The following is a 14,880-nucleotide window of genomic DNA, read 5'->3' as shown; positions in this document are numbered from 1 at the left end:
AAACAAAGGGAAGTCACTTTCTCTCTCTAGCCTTGGAGAGAGAAGGACTTGCTGCCTGCAGAGAGGTACCCTGGATGGAGCAGTGCTCGGGAAAGGCTGTGGGATCCAGAGGAGCTCTGGCCGGTTTAACTCCCAGGCTGAGGTCCAGAAACAGGGACTAGAGAAGGTACTAGAGCAGCTAGGACAGGAGTCGGCACACCATTGATGATTGTAAGTGGTCACTTGGGTCTGTGGCTTGCTCCTACGGGAAGGGGCCAGATGATGAAGGGCAGTTGGTCACTGAGGCAAGTGGGGGAGGTAGCCGAGTCCTCCAGGAGGGGAGGACCCCGTTACCCAAAAAATATTCTCACTGGAGACCACCCAGAGTTACACTAGTTTATTTCCACTAGGTAACACTAAAGAGGAGAAAGCAGCCACCAAAGGTTTAAGCTAAAGAACATAGAACTCTCTCTCTCTCTCTCACACACACACACACAAACAAGCCAGCAAGCACACACCCCTCTATTCACTCACTCATTCACACCCATTCATTCCTGCCCTCAGGCAATCACACACTTACACAGACATATAGGTTGCAGAAGGAGCCAAGGCATGGGGAGCCTGGAGAGTCTGTCTGCTCATCATGGCTAGGGAAGCTGGTCAAGAGGAAAGACACTGGAGGGGAGCTTCTCAGGATCAGTGGAAGGAAAAAGAGTCTCACATGTGCTCCTTCTCTTTATATAGTGTCTGAATGGCTCCTGTGACTCATTCACCTTGACATCAGGGAGCATGCCCAGACTTCCCTTTATCCAGCAGAGAACATGCCCAGACTTCCCTTTATCCAGCAGGGAGCATGCCCATACTGTGATGACTCATTGCCATGTGGTCCATTGTTCCAAGCCTTCTTCAAACACACTCACACTCACTCTCTCTTTCCATTCACTCAGGGGAGAATAAAGCTTAGGGAAAGTTACAAGCAAGGTGGCTGCATATGTTACAAAGATTACAAAATTGCAGTTTACAGTAAGTTTGAGAGTTACACAGATTACAAAGATCACAATAAATTGCAGTTTAAAACCTTAGACCTTATAGTTTGGTGTAGCTTTAGAAAATCCATGTATATAAATCTAGTGAGCTCAGGCGGAGGCTTTTTTTTTATCAACAGACCCCAGAATGTGGGCACAGCTGTGGGGCAATAGCCATGAGAAAGGTACTATGAAATTACCAAAATTGTGTATATACTTCCTAATGTCCTGGGACCATTTAAAAGAGACTCTACAGTATCTGATTGTTCTGTGCCTCTAACCTGATTATAAAATATAGTTTGATGCTCCTACATAGATGGATGTACTCCAGAAGTGGAGCATATAAGAGTCAGTCTTCTCTTTTCCAAACTAAACAAACCCATTTTTTTTCAGTCTTCCCTCATAGGACATGCTTTCTAGATCTTTAATTATTTGTGTTGCTCTTCTCTGGATCCTTTCCAATTTCTCCACATCTTTCTTGAAATGTGGTGCCCAGAATTGGACACAATACTCCAACTGAGGCGTAATCAGTGCAGAGTAGAGAGGAAGAATTATTTCTTGTGTCTAGTTATTGAGGGACAAGTGCTAATCCCATTGAAGGTGTGTTTTAAATGACTTCAGTGGATTTTACATACAGATCGAAACAATTTGGGAATGGCCAGGCAGAACAGTTCTAGGCTAGTTGCTGAAAGTTGGGCTTAAGGTCCTTATCTTTCTTCACCTGGAGGACTGACAATATCACATTTTATTTGCTAGAATTTCACCCATGGGCTGACTTCTGTGGGACTGGGGTCCTAACGAATCATACCATTAGTGATGAACTTGCAGACAGCAGATACAAGACCAGAGCAGCATCTCACTTGTCTCTCAAACCTGTGTGTGTCTCTTTAAATGAAGAAAGGCAGACAAGGTCAAACACCTGAATATAAAGTTCTTTGTGAAATATTATACACATGCAACAGATTTTTAATTAATTTTCTTTAAATGCCACAAATGTTGATTTATCATATTTTTGTCTCCTGTGTCTCATTCAGCCCTTTTCTAATCTTTGTGGTGTTTGAAAAGGGCCAGAAATACAGCAATAGACACAGAGTTCAGATTCACAGCTCATTTTTCTGCTAACATGGAAGAATAAAATGATTTTCCTCTGCAGCTTGTTGTGGAACAAAAATGAATATACCAGACCGATCTCCTGCTACCTGTATTAACATTCAGTTGTTTGAAGAATAAGAAAGGCACAAGGTTTCCTTTTCTATTTCTCGTTTTATCTCCACTCACACACTTCTCACATTGTCATTTTAAAGACTTTTCTTATGCCTCTGTCTCATTTACAACTTTCACTCTTTTCTTGTTTTCCCAAAAGTTTAAAAACCTACTTTAATAGATAAGTAATCATTTATTCAATTCCCAAGAGCAAGTGAGTCTACCTCTGGGTACGCTGAAGTGAAAAGGTTCTCATGCACAGCCTGACATGTCAGATAAGAAGATGTGAAGTGCAGGTACCTTTTCCACTATTTCCATACATGTTAAGCTTCCTTCTTGCTTTCCATGGAGGCTTGCTGCTTTTCTCCTGTCATTCCAATCTCCTATTAGCCGAGCTGTGGGAGCTATTTGTACCAAATTGTTAATTCAATTAATTTAGCCTATTCATCTAATTATTTGCTAATACATTCCAGCCCATGTCAGGCCTGCCAGCAGGAGAGGGGGAGGGGAAAAGGGGGCAGTTGCCTATGCAATTTGAAAGGCCGGAGGTCCTCAGGCATGCAGCAGGTCTAAAGCAGGCTTCCTGCCCTCACTCACTCCATGTCACTACCAGAACTGGCCAATATATCCATGTAATCTCAAAGGGAGATCTTACACCCTATCCCTGCACTGAGAGAAGTCTCCACAACTTCCATTGGCTGGAGATGGTGGCCAATGGGACCTGAGGGGGAGAGGCCTAGAAGCAGAAGCAAACGGAGACCCCATGGTTCCCATCTAGGAGCCACCTGAGGAACGTGCTGATGCTTTCACCCTTTCCACACCCCATCCAGCTGTGCCTGCCCAGCTCCTGCACTCAAACTTCTTCCCAGAGTCTGCCCCCTGCTCCCTTGCCCCCATGTCCCAGCCTGGTGAAAGGGAGTGAGAGCAAGTGACAGAGGGAAAGGGGATGGAGTGAGCAAGGATGGGCAGGGCTGGCCTTACCATGAGGCGAACTGAGGCGGCCACCTCAGGTGCCAGACTGTGGGAGAAGGGGGCACTAGAACCCATAGAATTGAGACCTTTCAAAGTTTTGGCCCAAGCAAGGGAGGATGGGGGCGTCATTTCAGCTCCCCACCTAGGTGCCAAAATGTTGTGGGCCGGCCCTGAGGACGGGATCTTAGAAAAGGGACAGGGCAGGGGTATGGCCTCAGGGAAGGGGCTGGGCAGGGAGTGGGGCAAGAGTCTTTGGGTTTGCAGGATTAGATGCTGGGAACCCTATCAGGCAGGATTATGGAAACCCTGCCTGTGCCAGAACAGCACGCTTGGAAGTGCAGCCAGCAGCTCACCAGACACCAGCCAGCACAGGTGCAGCACCGCCCAAATATCAGGAGGCAAGCTGTGTCCACTCAGGTCTAGCTTGTGCCTACTTGGGGGCCTAGTAACAGTTCTGCCCTGCAGGCTGGAATTCCTGTCGGTTGGCCTAACCCACATGTCTGGGAACTGTTTGGTTTCTCATTCACTGTCACCCCTGGGTGATTGGTCACTGTAGACACATGATGTGCTGTGGTAATTTTCTGATCAATTGAGTGCAACTGACCACAAGAGGAAGGACAAGGACCTTGAATCCGCTCAGGAGAAGAACAGAATCCATCAGGCTTTGCCTGAGAATCAGCTACAAGACTTAAACGCTTTGGTTAAGCATTTTCATACCTTATGCCAAGGGTAGGTCACCTGGCAAGCCCAATGGGTAGGAAGCAAAATGATGACATGCATGCAAGTCTTCTTTGCCTTCCCCTGTGCCTGAGTCTTGCATTTTGACTGGACCTGAAGATCAATGCCCGGATTCCTACTACTTCTATCTCCAACTGTCATGGACTCTGTTGTGTCACAAAGTGGATTTTAGATGGATTTTTCACAGCTGAAAATTCTGTGCCAATTCGTGAAACTTTTCTCAGATTTCCCCCCACTATTCATCAAATGCTACCCACTGATCGCTTTGAGTTCCCCTCACTCCCTCTCTACTCTGGAGGTCTCTGCTTTTCCACGGAGGGCTGTTGGTCTCCTTTTGTCTCTGCAACACTGCCAAGCAGAAAGGCTATTTTAAACTATTCAGGAAATCGCTGTCTAGAAAATGCAAAGAAAAACAAAATGTATTCTTCAAGAAACCATATTTTAGTTTTTCCTTGGTTATCTCAAGGCTGATTTTCTCAATGGGCATATCTATCCAGCAATTAAAAATCTGTGGCTGGCCCCTGTCAGATGACTCAGGCTTACGGGGTTTGGGCTAATGGACTGTTTGCAGTGTAAATGTCTGAGCTCAAGATCTAGCATCCTGTGAGGTGTAAGGGTCCCAAAACTCAGGTTGAAACGTCCAGAGCTACATCACAGCTCAACAGCTTTGCGAGCCCAAGTCAGGTGCTACAGACCAATGACTGGTGTCTAATTCCACTGTAGAAACATCCTGAGAATCACAAGAACCATGCACAATATTTTCCAAAATATTTGAAGGTAAAATTCCAGTTTGCACTGATCTCGCATGCTGAACACATTAGCTGTCAGTTTCCCTTATACTGATTTTCTTAAACTGATTCATCCATTATTCAAGTACAAAATCTATTGCAATATAACATAATAATATAGTGGGCATGCATGTGGCATTCTGAAATGCTGGTCTCCTATTAGCTTGAAACATTTGACCTTCCTCCTTCAGCCCAGCAAAAAAACCTTAAGCTCAAAAGTGATTCCATCTCCCCTTAAGCTTATGAAGCCCGTCAGTTACTTGATTCCAGACACTGCTATCCGCCGCCAGACATTCGTAACAAGTATGTAGGCAGGCTCCTACTGCCTCTCTTTGCTCTCTCTAGCACTTAGCAGTGCATGCTGGATTAAATCTTCAGTTTAACAGACGAGGAACCTAATCAACAAATCCTTTCTTTTGCAACATATTGAAATGTTCTGGGCACCTTGCCAGTTTTTCCTTCCAATTCTTTTTCCTGAGCTACCAAATCAAAGTGTTGGCTTTGCGTTAAGAGCCCAACGTTTTAGGACATCGAGCACACTGAACTCTCATTAGTGGAGCTCAGGGCACTCAGCAACATCCTGGAGGTACAGAGCATCTCACAGGATTGGGCTTTACATCTGCAAAAAGGTTAAAAAAGAAAACAATGGACCGTTGCAACCGCTGAACCCCAGAAGTTATTCTTAAGGATGCCAGGCATGGCAATGCACCCAATTAGCTTTCTCAAGGCTGACTGCCAAAGAATAGGAGCCAATAGAGCAGTGGCCCTCAAACACTTCCATTCCAGAGCCTAAGATGTGTCATTCACATCTCCATTTTTGTATGTTTACTGGTTACTTTTCCCCACTAATTACGCTGGATCGACTTCTCGTTCTATTCTCGCTACATTTCTCAGAGCTCTCTGTATCTTCATTTCACACAGATTTCTCCCAAGCAGTCACTCCTTTCCTTTATTTATATTTTTAACTTGGAAAACTAATGAAAAGTTAGAATCCTGGAATCACAGAGTTGCCAGGGGCTGCAAGGATTTTCTAGATCAGTGGTTTTCAACCTTTTTTTCTCATGTCCCAGTCGAAAAAAATTGTTGATGCCCACGACCCAACATCATTTGGCTAGAGAGCAGGTTTCAGAGTGGGGCTGAGGATGAGAGCTTTGGGGTGTAGGGAAGGGCTCTGGCTTTGGGGAGGGTCAGGGTTGGAGCAGGAGGGGAAGCAGCTCCTGGTCAGCGGTGCAGTGGGGGTGCTATGGCAGCTTCCTGCCTCTCCTGACACCGCAGACCATGCTGTCCCCCAGAAGTAACCCGGAGCAGGTTCCCAGCCAATGGGAGTGTGGTGCTAGTGCTTGGGGCAGGGGTAAAACTTGGGGCCCTTTGTGCTCTCCCGCCACCCCATCAAGGAGCCAGGACTGTTGTTGGCCACTTCTAGGGTGCAGCACAGTCTGGGGTTCCAGGACATTCAAGAAGCCTGCCTTAGCAACCTCACCTCCCTGCAGCAATAAGACTCAGTGTCTGACGTTCCTTGACCCAGTCCTGGGTTGCAACCCATTGTTTGAAAACGTAGATGCAGAATTTGTTGCATCTAAGCCACCCAAGACAGATGGCGCTCCAGGCCCCTTTTTAAAACTTCCACTGACAGAGCTTCCATGTGTGCGTGCCTGAGTTTGGATCTGTTTTTTTATTTCTTAGTGCAACCTGATTATGAGAAAGGAATTTTGTTTTGTGCAACCACAATCAAATTAGGTCTTGGCCGTAAATCAGCTAAAACCTAAGTGGACATTGTGAAATGCCTTTTATTTTAATGTGATCTTTGTTCACCTAAAACACTTTTTGTCAGAAGAGTAAATTAAATTTGGAGAAGATTTACTCAACTCAGTTGTTTTGGTCTAAGAGGCTATGATACTTAGTAGCAGCAACTACCAAAAGCCTGTGCTTGAATTAAAATGTTAAATCAGCCTATCAAGTCTGTGGCTAACCTAATATATATTAATCATTTTTATTTTTTAAGAACTTGATGTTCAGAACCAAGTTGGCTGCAGAGTTGTAATGAAGAGCCAGTAATATAATAGTATGTGAGGTAGGAAGGGGGGTAGGAAGTGTTCTCAGAGGCACCCACTCCATGCAATCTCTGGGGCTGGAATGTCCCTTTGAAAAAATAGTGGGTGCGTAGCACTGACCAAAGGGCCCAGCTGATCAACTTCTCCCCTTTTCTCCCAATGCCTCCACCCTCGTGGATCAGCTATACAGCAGCACGTAGGAGGCTCTAGAGGTAGAATGAGGTGGGAAGAGGTAGGATGGGATGAGGCCTTTAGGGAAGGGATGAAATAAGGGAAGGTTTTGGGATGGGACTGGAAGTCAAGCACTCCTGGGGAAATGAGAAATGTGGTGACTGTGGGTGTTACAATAGATAAGTCTGAGCTGCCCTCATTTGAACTAGCTTAATAGGCACATCAAGGCATGGTCTCTGGGCCTCCTCTTGCCAAGCGGTAACTCCATTAAGCACAGCAAATTCACTTCCTTCCAAATTCACTGAGCAGTGGAGTTACTCTGGTATCCATTGGTGGTGTGAGCAACGAACTTGGCTCATGGTTTAGAGCAGTCGTTCAATGGATAGGAGTTGTGAGTACAAATTAAATCTCAAAGTATTTTGTTGGTGGGTAGGAATGGAAAGGACTTTCTAGAGAGGATAGTTGTTCCCTCTTGGTGATAAGATGAACCCAAATCCTCATACCCTCAAACCACAGGTTGTTTGAAACCCAGCTCAGCCCAGTCCCTAACTGATATGGCTAATGGCTGGGTGGGTTTTCCAGAAGATTCTACATCGCTGACCATGAGAGGGGAAAGACTCTTGTCTTAGGGACAAGACTCTTGTCTCAGTGGTGAGCTAGCAAAGGTTTCTTGATGGGGAAGAAGGAGTCCCTCATCCTCTATTAAAATTCAGGCAGCAAAATGTTGGCAGCAAATTGGGATTAGTTTGCCAAGACAAAGTATTTTTATTTGTTTCCTCCCCTCTTGGAGTTCTTGTAAAGATACAGCTAATACATACAAATATAGCTCAAAACTAAGAATAAAGCTCACTGAAGTTAATAGACTCTCATTGACTCTAAAGGTCTTCAAGTCAGGTCAGATGTGAGGAATGGAGGTTTAGCTTTAAATATAACACAGGAGTTAATACTAATGGGGAGAATGTGAACTCTGTTGCATGACAGGGATCACCGCAGTTACATTTTAATGACCTAAGAGAAGGAGCATTCCCTTAAAACACAATGATGATGATGGAGACGACAGAGCAACGGCTTACCTCAAGGCTGTAACCCGGTTCAACTTTTACATCAATCACCTGCCAACAACCAAGTCATGAAAGTTCATTTACGTAGATGACATCTGTTGCAGTACACAGTCCTGAATGTTTCACAAGCTTGATATCACCTTAAACCAGTACATGGTCAAATTAGTCTACTACTGTAGGACTTGGCACCTGCAGCCAAGCATCATAAAAACAGTCTCCAGTTCATTCCATCTTCAATCATACCAGCACAACTCCAACAGAATATTTATCTGAAAGGACAAAAGCTGAAGCATGAAGTAGAAGGAGTCAATCTAGGCACGAATTTAGCCTGCGCACTGAGTTACTGGGCCCACCCGAGGAAGGCAGCAGCTAAAGTTAAGATGTGCAACAATCTTCTCAGCCAACTGGGAGGTTTGTCATGACAAGCTTGTGCCTCAACCCTGTGGACATCAGCTCTTGCTACCTCGTATTCGGTGGCAGAGTATAGTGCACCAGTAGGGAGTCGATCACCACACACTAAAGTGCACAGAATCTCTTGCACCCTGCATCCAACTCCATGCCCTTGGCTCCTAGTTCTGAGCAACATTGCTCCTCCTCACATCAGATCAGAGCTTGCTACTGGCAAGTTACTGGAACAAGTATGCGCCAAGCCAAACCTGCCACTGCACAATGAGCTTTTTTAAACACCAGCCACATATTCACTGACATGGTGCCCTTTGTGGTCTTATCTACCTATGCTAGGGCAAAAACAGCCTGTCAAGAGCAATGGATATCTATTATAATTCCCAATCAGTCCCTCATCGCTGACCTCACAATTTGCGCAAGTGCTTTTAACTTGCTCTGACACCAGTGGTCCCTGTTGAACAAGAACAAGACTAAGCAAGAACTCTGTGCAGCTAGCCAATATCTCTGTCCTTTGTGCAGCTGTGGTGCAACACAGACAATAATGAACATTGTTAATGAACACCCACTGACTAGGCTCAGCAGTGGTCTAGGAGAACTGCATCACTCAACTGAAGATGCCCTTTCTTGACTAGATGAATAGTTGCTTGCTAAATCATTTTTTTCCCCTGTGGAACACAGGAACAGACTTTTGACTCTGAGGATATATTTTATACAAAGTCAGAAAAGGAATTTCTGGAACTACTGAGGGTGCATCTACACAGCACAATTATTTCAAAATAACTGATGTTATTTAGAAATAACAATGCGAGTGTCTACACAGCAATTCCGTTATTTCGAAATAATTTATAAATAACAGACGGTTATTTCAAAATCTGTAAACCTCATTCCATGAGGAATAATGCTTATTCTTAAATAGGTATTTCAGAATAGCAGTAGTGTAGATGCTCCACTGGTGTTATTTCAAAATAGCTCCTCCCAGTAATTATTCCCTAGTGCCTCCTGGGCCTCTAAATCGAGGTAGCACGTCCACATTAGGGAAGCCTGCCTTGGTCTAATTTTGACGTGCTATTTCAAAATAAGATATGTTGGGAAAAAAAATTCCAAAATAGCTTATTTCAAAATAAGTGTGCCGTGTAGACTTACCTTAAAGGAATTAAGCTCATGGTGCATCAATGTATTTAAAGCGTATGCATAACTTTCAGCACAATTATTTTTATTGACTAGTTAGAAGCACCTGAATCATTCAACTCAGGAGAAAACTTTCTTGATGTGCTTTGTTGTTAGAAATGTAGTAACAAACCACTCCTGCACCACCAAAATCATAATAAAAGGTGGATGAAAGCTTCGGAACAACATTTTTTTAAAGATGAAAATGCAGATTTGATGCCACTAGAACATTGTGAATTTGTGTCAGATTTGCCAATTTGCTCATGTACAAAAAAAGTTTACGTCAAAACTTTTTGTTTTGACATTTTTCAAATGAAATGCTTTGATTATTTTTTCAGTTCAATTCACCTTTTCCTTTCAATTTTTCCTCCGATTTACTAAACACAAAATGTAAACAAAAAAAATTAATCTAAATGAAATATTTTGTCTCAGTCAAACAGAACATTTTGCTTAGCCAGACACTAAATATTTTCCAACTTTTTATTTTCTTAAATTTTTGAAAAAAAAACACTCAGTTTTTCAGAATTGCCAGTGAATTGAAGATTCCATTATTCTCCTCAGTCTAGTTTAGAGTTGTGCCTTGGACTTCTCCAAGGGTATGTCTACACTACAGAGTTTTGTAGGAAAAGGGGCCATTTTACTGACAATACCCAAGTTACATCGTCCACACTGCAATCTCATTCTTCCAAAAGTAAATTGAAAGAACAGAGGGGTTATCCTGACATTGGTAAACCTCTTTCTCCAAAGAAGCAGCCTTTTTCTGAAAGAACTCTTTTGGAAAAAGGCGTATGTGGACGGGAAAAAGGGAGTTCTTTCGAAAGAAGAGAAAAGAGGAAAAAGCACAGGTGCCCTGGTGTACACTCCGTCCACAGTAATCACAGTTTAAATGTGAGAGAGCCTCCGTTCAGTGTGGACGCTATCTTTAAAAAAAGCAGATCGCTGTTTTGATGCGCTTTTGTGTGTGGACGCTCTCTTTTGGAAGACTTTTTTTGGAAGATCTCTTCTGAAAAAGGGTTCTTCCAAAAGAAGCCTGCATTCTGGACATAGGCCAAGTGGGAGCAAATCAAGCCCTAACAGCTAGCCTGCCCTGGTGAGTTTGTCAGAACATTTTGAAGGACACTTTGTCAAACCCAAGGGACAAGCATGATGACAAGTTTGGTCAAAAAGCCCAGTGAAGTCAATCACACTCTTTCCATCTATTTTTAAAGGGCTGTGGCTCAAACACAGTAAGGGTATGTCTACACTACAGCGCTAATTCGAACTAAGTTAGTTCGAATTAGTTAATTCGAACTAAGCTAATTCGAACTAACACATCCAGACTAAAAAACTAGTTCGAATTAGCATTTTGCTAATTCGAACTAGCATGTCCACATTAAGTGGACCCTTAGCCGGGGTTAAGGATGGCCGGAAGCAGTGCTGGCAGGGCATCAGATGAGGACTTAGAGCGTGGAGCTGCTGTCTCAGGCTAGCTGAGGGCTGTGCTTAAAGGGACCCAACCGCCACCCCGGACAGACAGTTCTCAGGGGTGCTCCGCTTGCAAAGCAGTCCTGGCTTGGAGTGCCCTGAGTGCCCACACTGGGCACATCACACCACTCGGCCATCGGACAGGCTGCACTTGCCGCAGGCTGCCATCTGGGGAGAGCGGGCAATTGAGGGGCTGCAGGAGAGTTTCCACCCCCAGAAGCCCACAGAGCCAGCCCAGTCCTCCCCATTGGGGGCTCGTACTCCATTCCTCCCTCACCTCCTTCCACTTACCCCTCCCTAGCCCCCCTTCCTGATGTACAAAATAAAGGACAATTGTGTTCAAAAATAGAATCTCTCTTTATTGAACAAAACTGGGGGAGACTGGGAAAAGGAGGTGGGAGAGGGAAAGAGAGAGGGTGGGAAAGAGGAGGGCAACTACAATGATGAGGGGTTTGGATCAGGTCCCATATGAAGAGAGGCTACAGAAACTGGGACTTTTCAGCTTAGAAAAGAGGAGACGGAGGGGGGACAGGATAGAGGTCTATAAAAGCATGAGTGGGGTGGAGAGGGTGCATACAGAAAAGTTCTTCATTAGTTCCCATAATAGAAGGACTAGAGGACACCAAAGGAAAGGAATGGGTAGCAGGCTTCGAACTAGTAACAGAAAGTTGTTCTTCACAAAGCAAAGAGTCAACCTGTGGAACTCCTTGCTGCAGGAGGCTGTGAAGGCTACAACTAGAACAGAGTTTAAAGAGAAGTGAGATAAAGTCATGGAGGTTGGGTCCATGGAGTGGTATTAGCCAGGGGGTAGGAGTGGTGTCCCTGCCCAAAGTTTGTGGAAGGCTGGAGAGGAATGGCACGAGACAAATGGCTTGGTCACTGTCTTTGGTCCATCCCCTCCAGGGTCCCTAGGTTTGGCTGCTGTCGGCAGACAGGCTACTGGGCTAGATGGACCTTTGGTCTGACCCAGTATGGCCATTGTAAGCTCAGGGCTCAGGGTCGGGGGTCTCAGTGGACCCCCTTGATTTTCATGCACACCTGCTCCTGGGTGGCCAGGCTGGCAGCTCTCTTGCCCTAGATGGCCGCTTTCCTGTGCCTAGTGTGGAGGTCGTGGTTGAGGTCCATGATGTCTGCACTAGACCAGGCAGGTGCCCGCCTCTTGCGGTCCCGGGCAAGCTCCCGGGAGCCGCCAGCCTGGTCCCAGGAAGAGGGGGAGGGCTGGGGGGCATCGGGTGGCTGGCTCGAGCCGTGCCAGGTGCAGGGTCTGCTGGCTGGGTGCTGGCAGGCTTGCACCTGGCACAGGCACCGTAGCCAGCCCGTGCCCCTTTAAGAGGTCCGGGGCCGGGAGGGGGGCAATAGAGTTTCCCTGGTGTTGGCCAGAGTGGCCACCAGGGAAAGCTGGGGAGGGCTAGCCTCCCACTAGTTCGAATTAAGCGGCTTCATACCCCTTAATTCGAAGTAGTAAATTCAAACTAGGCTTAGTCCTCGTAGAATGAGGTTTACCTAGTTCGAACTAAGCGCTCCGCTAGTTCGAATTAAGTTCGAACTAGCGGAGCGCTTGTGTAGCGCCTATCAAAGTTAATTCGAACTAACATCAGTTAGTTTGAATTAACTTTGTAGTGTAGACATAGTTAAAAGGACTATTAACTGTTAGGGTAAGACATGGTGTCTGCTGCTTTTTTTAAGGCACCACTGAAGAAGCTGAGAAGAAACTGAATTTCACCTTAGTGTCAAGTAAGCTAATTGAGAGCCTAATTAAGGATAGAAGAAGAACATTTGACAAGAGTGTAACATGAAAAAGATCAAAATAGCATGACAGTGAAAATTACCCCTAACATTAACCCGTTGATAATCTTTAATGACTGCTTTTTAACTTTATCAAAGGTGAGCCTGCAGACTTAATGTACCTGGATTTCCAAATCCTTTGGATGATGCTGTTCCTAAAAGTTTTTAGAAAATAAATAACCCTGGGTTGGGGGCATAATCTTGTTGGGAATAAAAATGGTTCAATGGTGAGTATTAAACATTTATAATGAACAGCTGCTCTGTAGCGTGGAGAGGAGTTAATAGTGGCATGACCCACGGGTCACACTGGGAGCAACAGCCATTAATATGTTTATTAATGATTTGGAGAAGGCGGTAGACAGTGAATTAGAGAAGTTCGCTAGTGACACTGGATGTGCCTACGCAGCAGCTGGGAGCGCTCTTCTCAGCATTGGCAGACTGACATGCTATCCCTGTGTGAGCTACGAAACGCAGTATTTCCAGGGTATCATGGGAGTTGCTTGGCTTAGCTGCCCAAGTATATACTCCAAGGTACAGGTCAGTGTTCCCTGTAAGCTGTGCACTTGTGCAGCCACCCATGAGAGATGTGAATGCTGCCCAGCTGATCAGCAGAGTGCCCACTTCACTCACAGCTGGCAGCATGTTTGGCTATTGTTGGTGCACATCTGCACATGCCTCAGTGCACATAACAAAATGTATTCCTCATCTGGATGGAGAAATTAGAGGGAACATTTGTCCAGATGGGTTTATACAGGGGTGGCTCACTCAAGTGGTGACCTGTTACCCAGTTATATTATTTGTAGCACAGCATGTGGAGCAGAGCTAGTGTGTGTCTGTCTACCCAGGCAGGAAGCAAACTGCCAGTTGCAGTATAGTCATACCCTGAATTGTTCTGAAGAACTGTTGGGTTTATGCATATGAGTCAATTCCATCTGAAGTACACTGATGTGATTTCCTCTGATGCATGAAGTATGGACCACAAGGGGCATTAGGCTCCTGATCTTGATGATCTGGTCTGGGAAATTCAGTGTGGCAGAGGAAAAATCCTAAAAGGAAAATATTAAAATGTTCTGATGCTAAATTGTAGATATCTCACCAGGGCTGGCCTTACCATGGGGCGAACTGAGGTGGCCACCTCAGTTCCCAGACTGGGAGTGGGGGCACCACTAGGACCCAGAGTGTAGAAAATTGGGTCTGCCGCTGGTGTATATGTATTCTCTCTGCTCTAGATGCACAGAGATGGGGGAGTGCTGAGCTGGAGGAAGGAGGGCACAAGAGACATAACAGGCAGGCAGGAGAAAAGGTGGCATGGGGGTGTCATTTGAGCTCCCCGCCTCAGGTGCCAAAATGTTGTGGGCCAGCCCTGTATCTGACTCCTGTAATCTACTGTCTCAAGCGTCCTGTGTTCCCATTGCACCCCAAGTCTGAATGTTCATCTGCATGCTAGTGAAGGTTATTCTTAGCTCAGCTTCTCAGCTGAGGTTGCTTAGGGATAGCTATAACAAGTTCTGTTAAATAGATTATGTGGTATTTTACCTAGTGTTCTGTTAAGCAGAAAAAAAATTGTAATAAACTTTCAACAAAACTTGGAGGCAGCAGGGGCCCATTCACGAAGTTTAGTACAAGTCAATGGACCGCACTGTATCTAACTTTAGTTTGCCTTGTTATTTCCCTCCCTAAGACACCTCACCAGAAAAGCATGGCTGAAAAGAAATCCTACAGCTTCAGTAACCATGACGATGATCATTCCTATGCTGTGTACAAATGCAGACTTGTGCTGATCCAATTAATCTTTTCCCTTCTTCAACCACCTTACAGTTTTTCAGACACACTCTTTAGCAGCCAAGGTCAGGAGAAGGGCCACATCTGATATGGCCCCACATTTCCAGCTAGTTTGGCTACTGGAATTCAAAACCTGAATACTAAAAGGGGATGCTAGATAGTGGTGAACAGTGAATTTTTTTTAAAAGATGACAATTGGGAATGAGTTTGAGACACTCAAACTACTGCGGAAGTGCAAAGCAGCATTGCTTGGCTCATACTGTCCAAGGGTGAATTGAAGGGGTTGACG

At 45.1% G+C, this 14,880-nt stretch overlaps 1 long non-coding RNA gene across 1 annotated transcript; it reads right to left on the bottom strand.

Moving 5' to 3' along the window:
* Positions 1–454: 454 nt before the first annotated feature.
* LOC142831299 (uncharacterized) lies at positions 455–4,021 on the bottom strand. Its single transcript, XR_012907022.1, has 3 exons — positions 3,897–4,021; positions 2,508–2,611; positions 455–1,889 (listed from the first exon to the last, which is right to left on the bottom strand). It is a non-coding gene; the product is annotated as an uncharacterized LOC142831299 (long non-coding RNA).
* Positions 4,022–14,880: the final 10,859 nt, after the last annotated feature.

This window comes from Pelodiscus sinensis, chromosome 13 (genome assembly GCF_049634645.1).
Source record: "Pelodiscus sinensis isolate JC-2024 chromosome 13, ASM4963464v1, whole genome shotgun sequence".
In the NCBI taxonomy this organism is placed as follows: Eukaryota; Metazoa; Chordata; order Testudines; family Trionychidae; genus Pelodiscus; species Pelodiscus sinensis.
The sequence above is the reverse complement of the archived record's forward strand: the minus strand, read 5'-3'. Positions and strand labels throughout refer to the sequence as shown.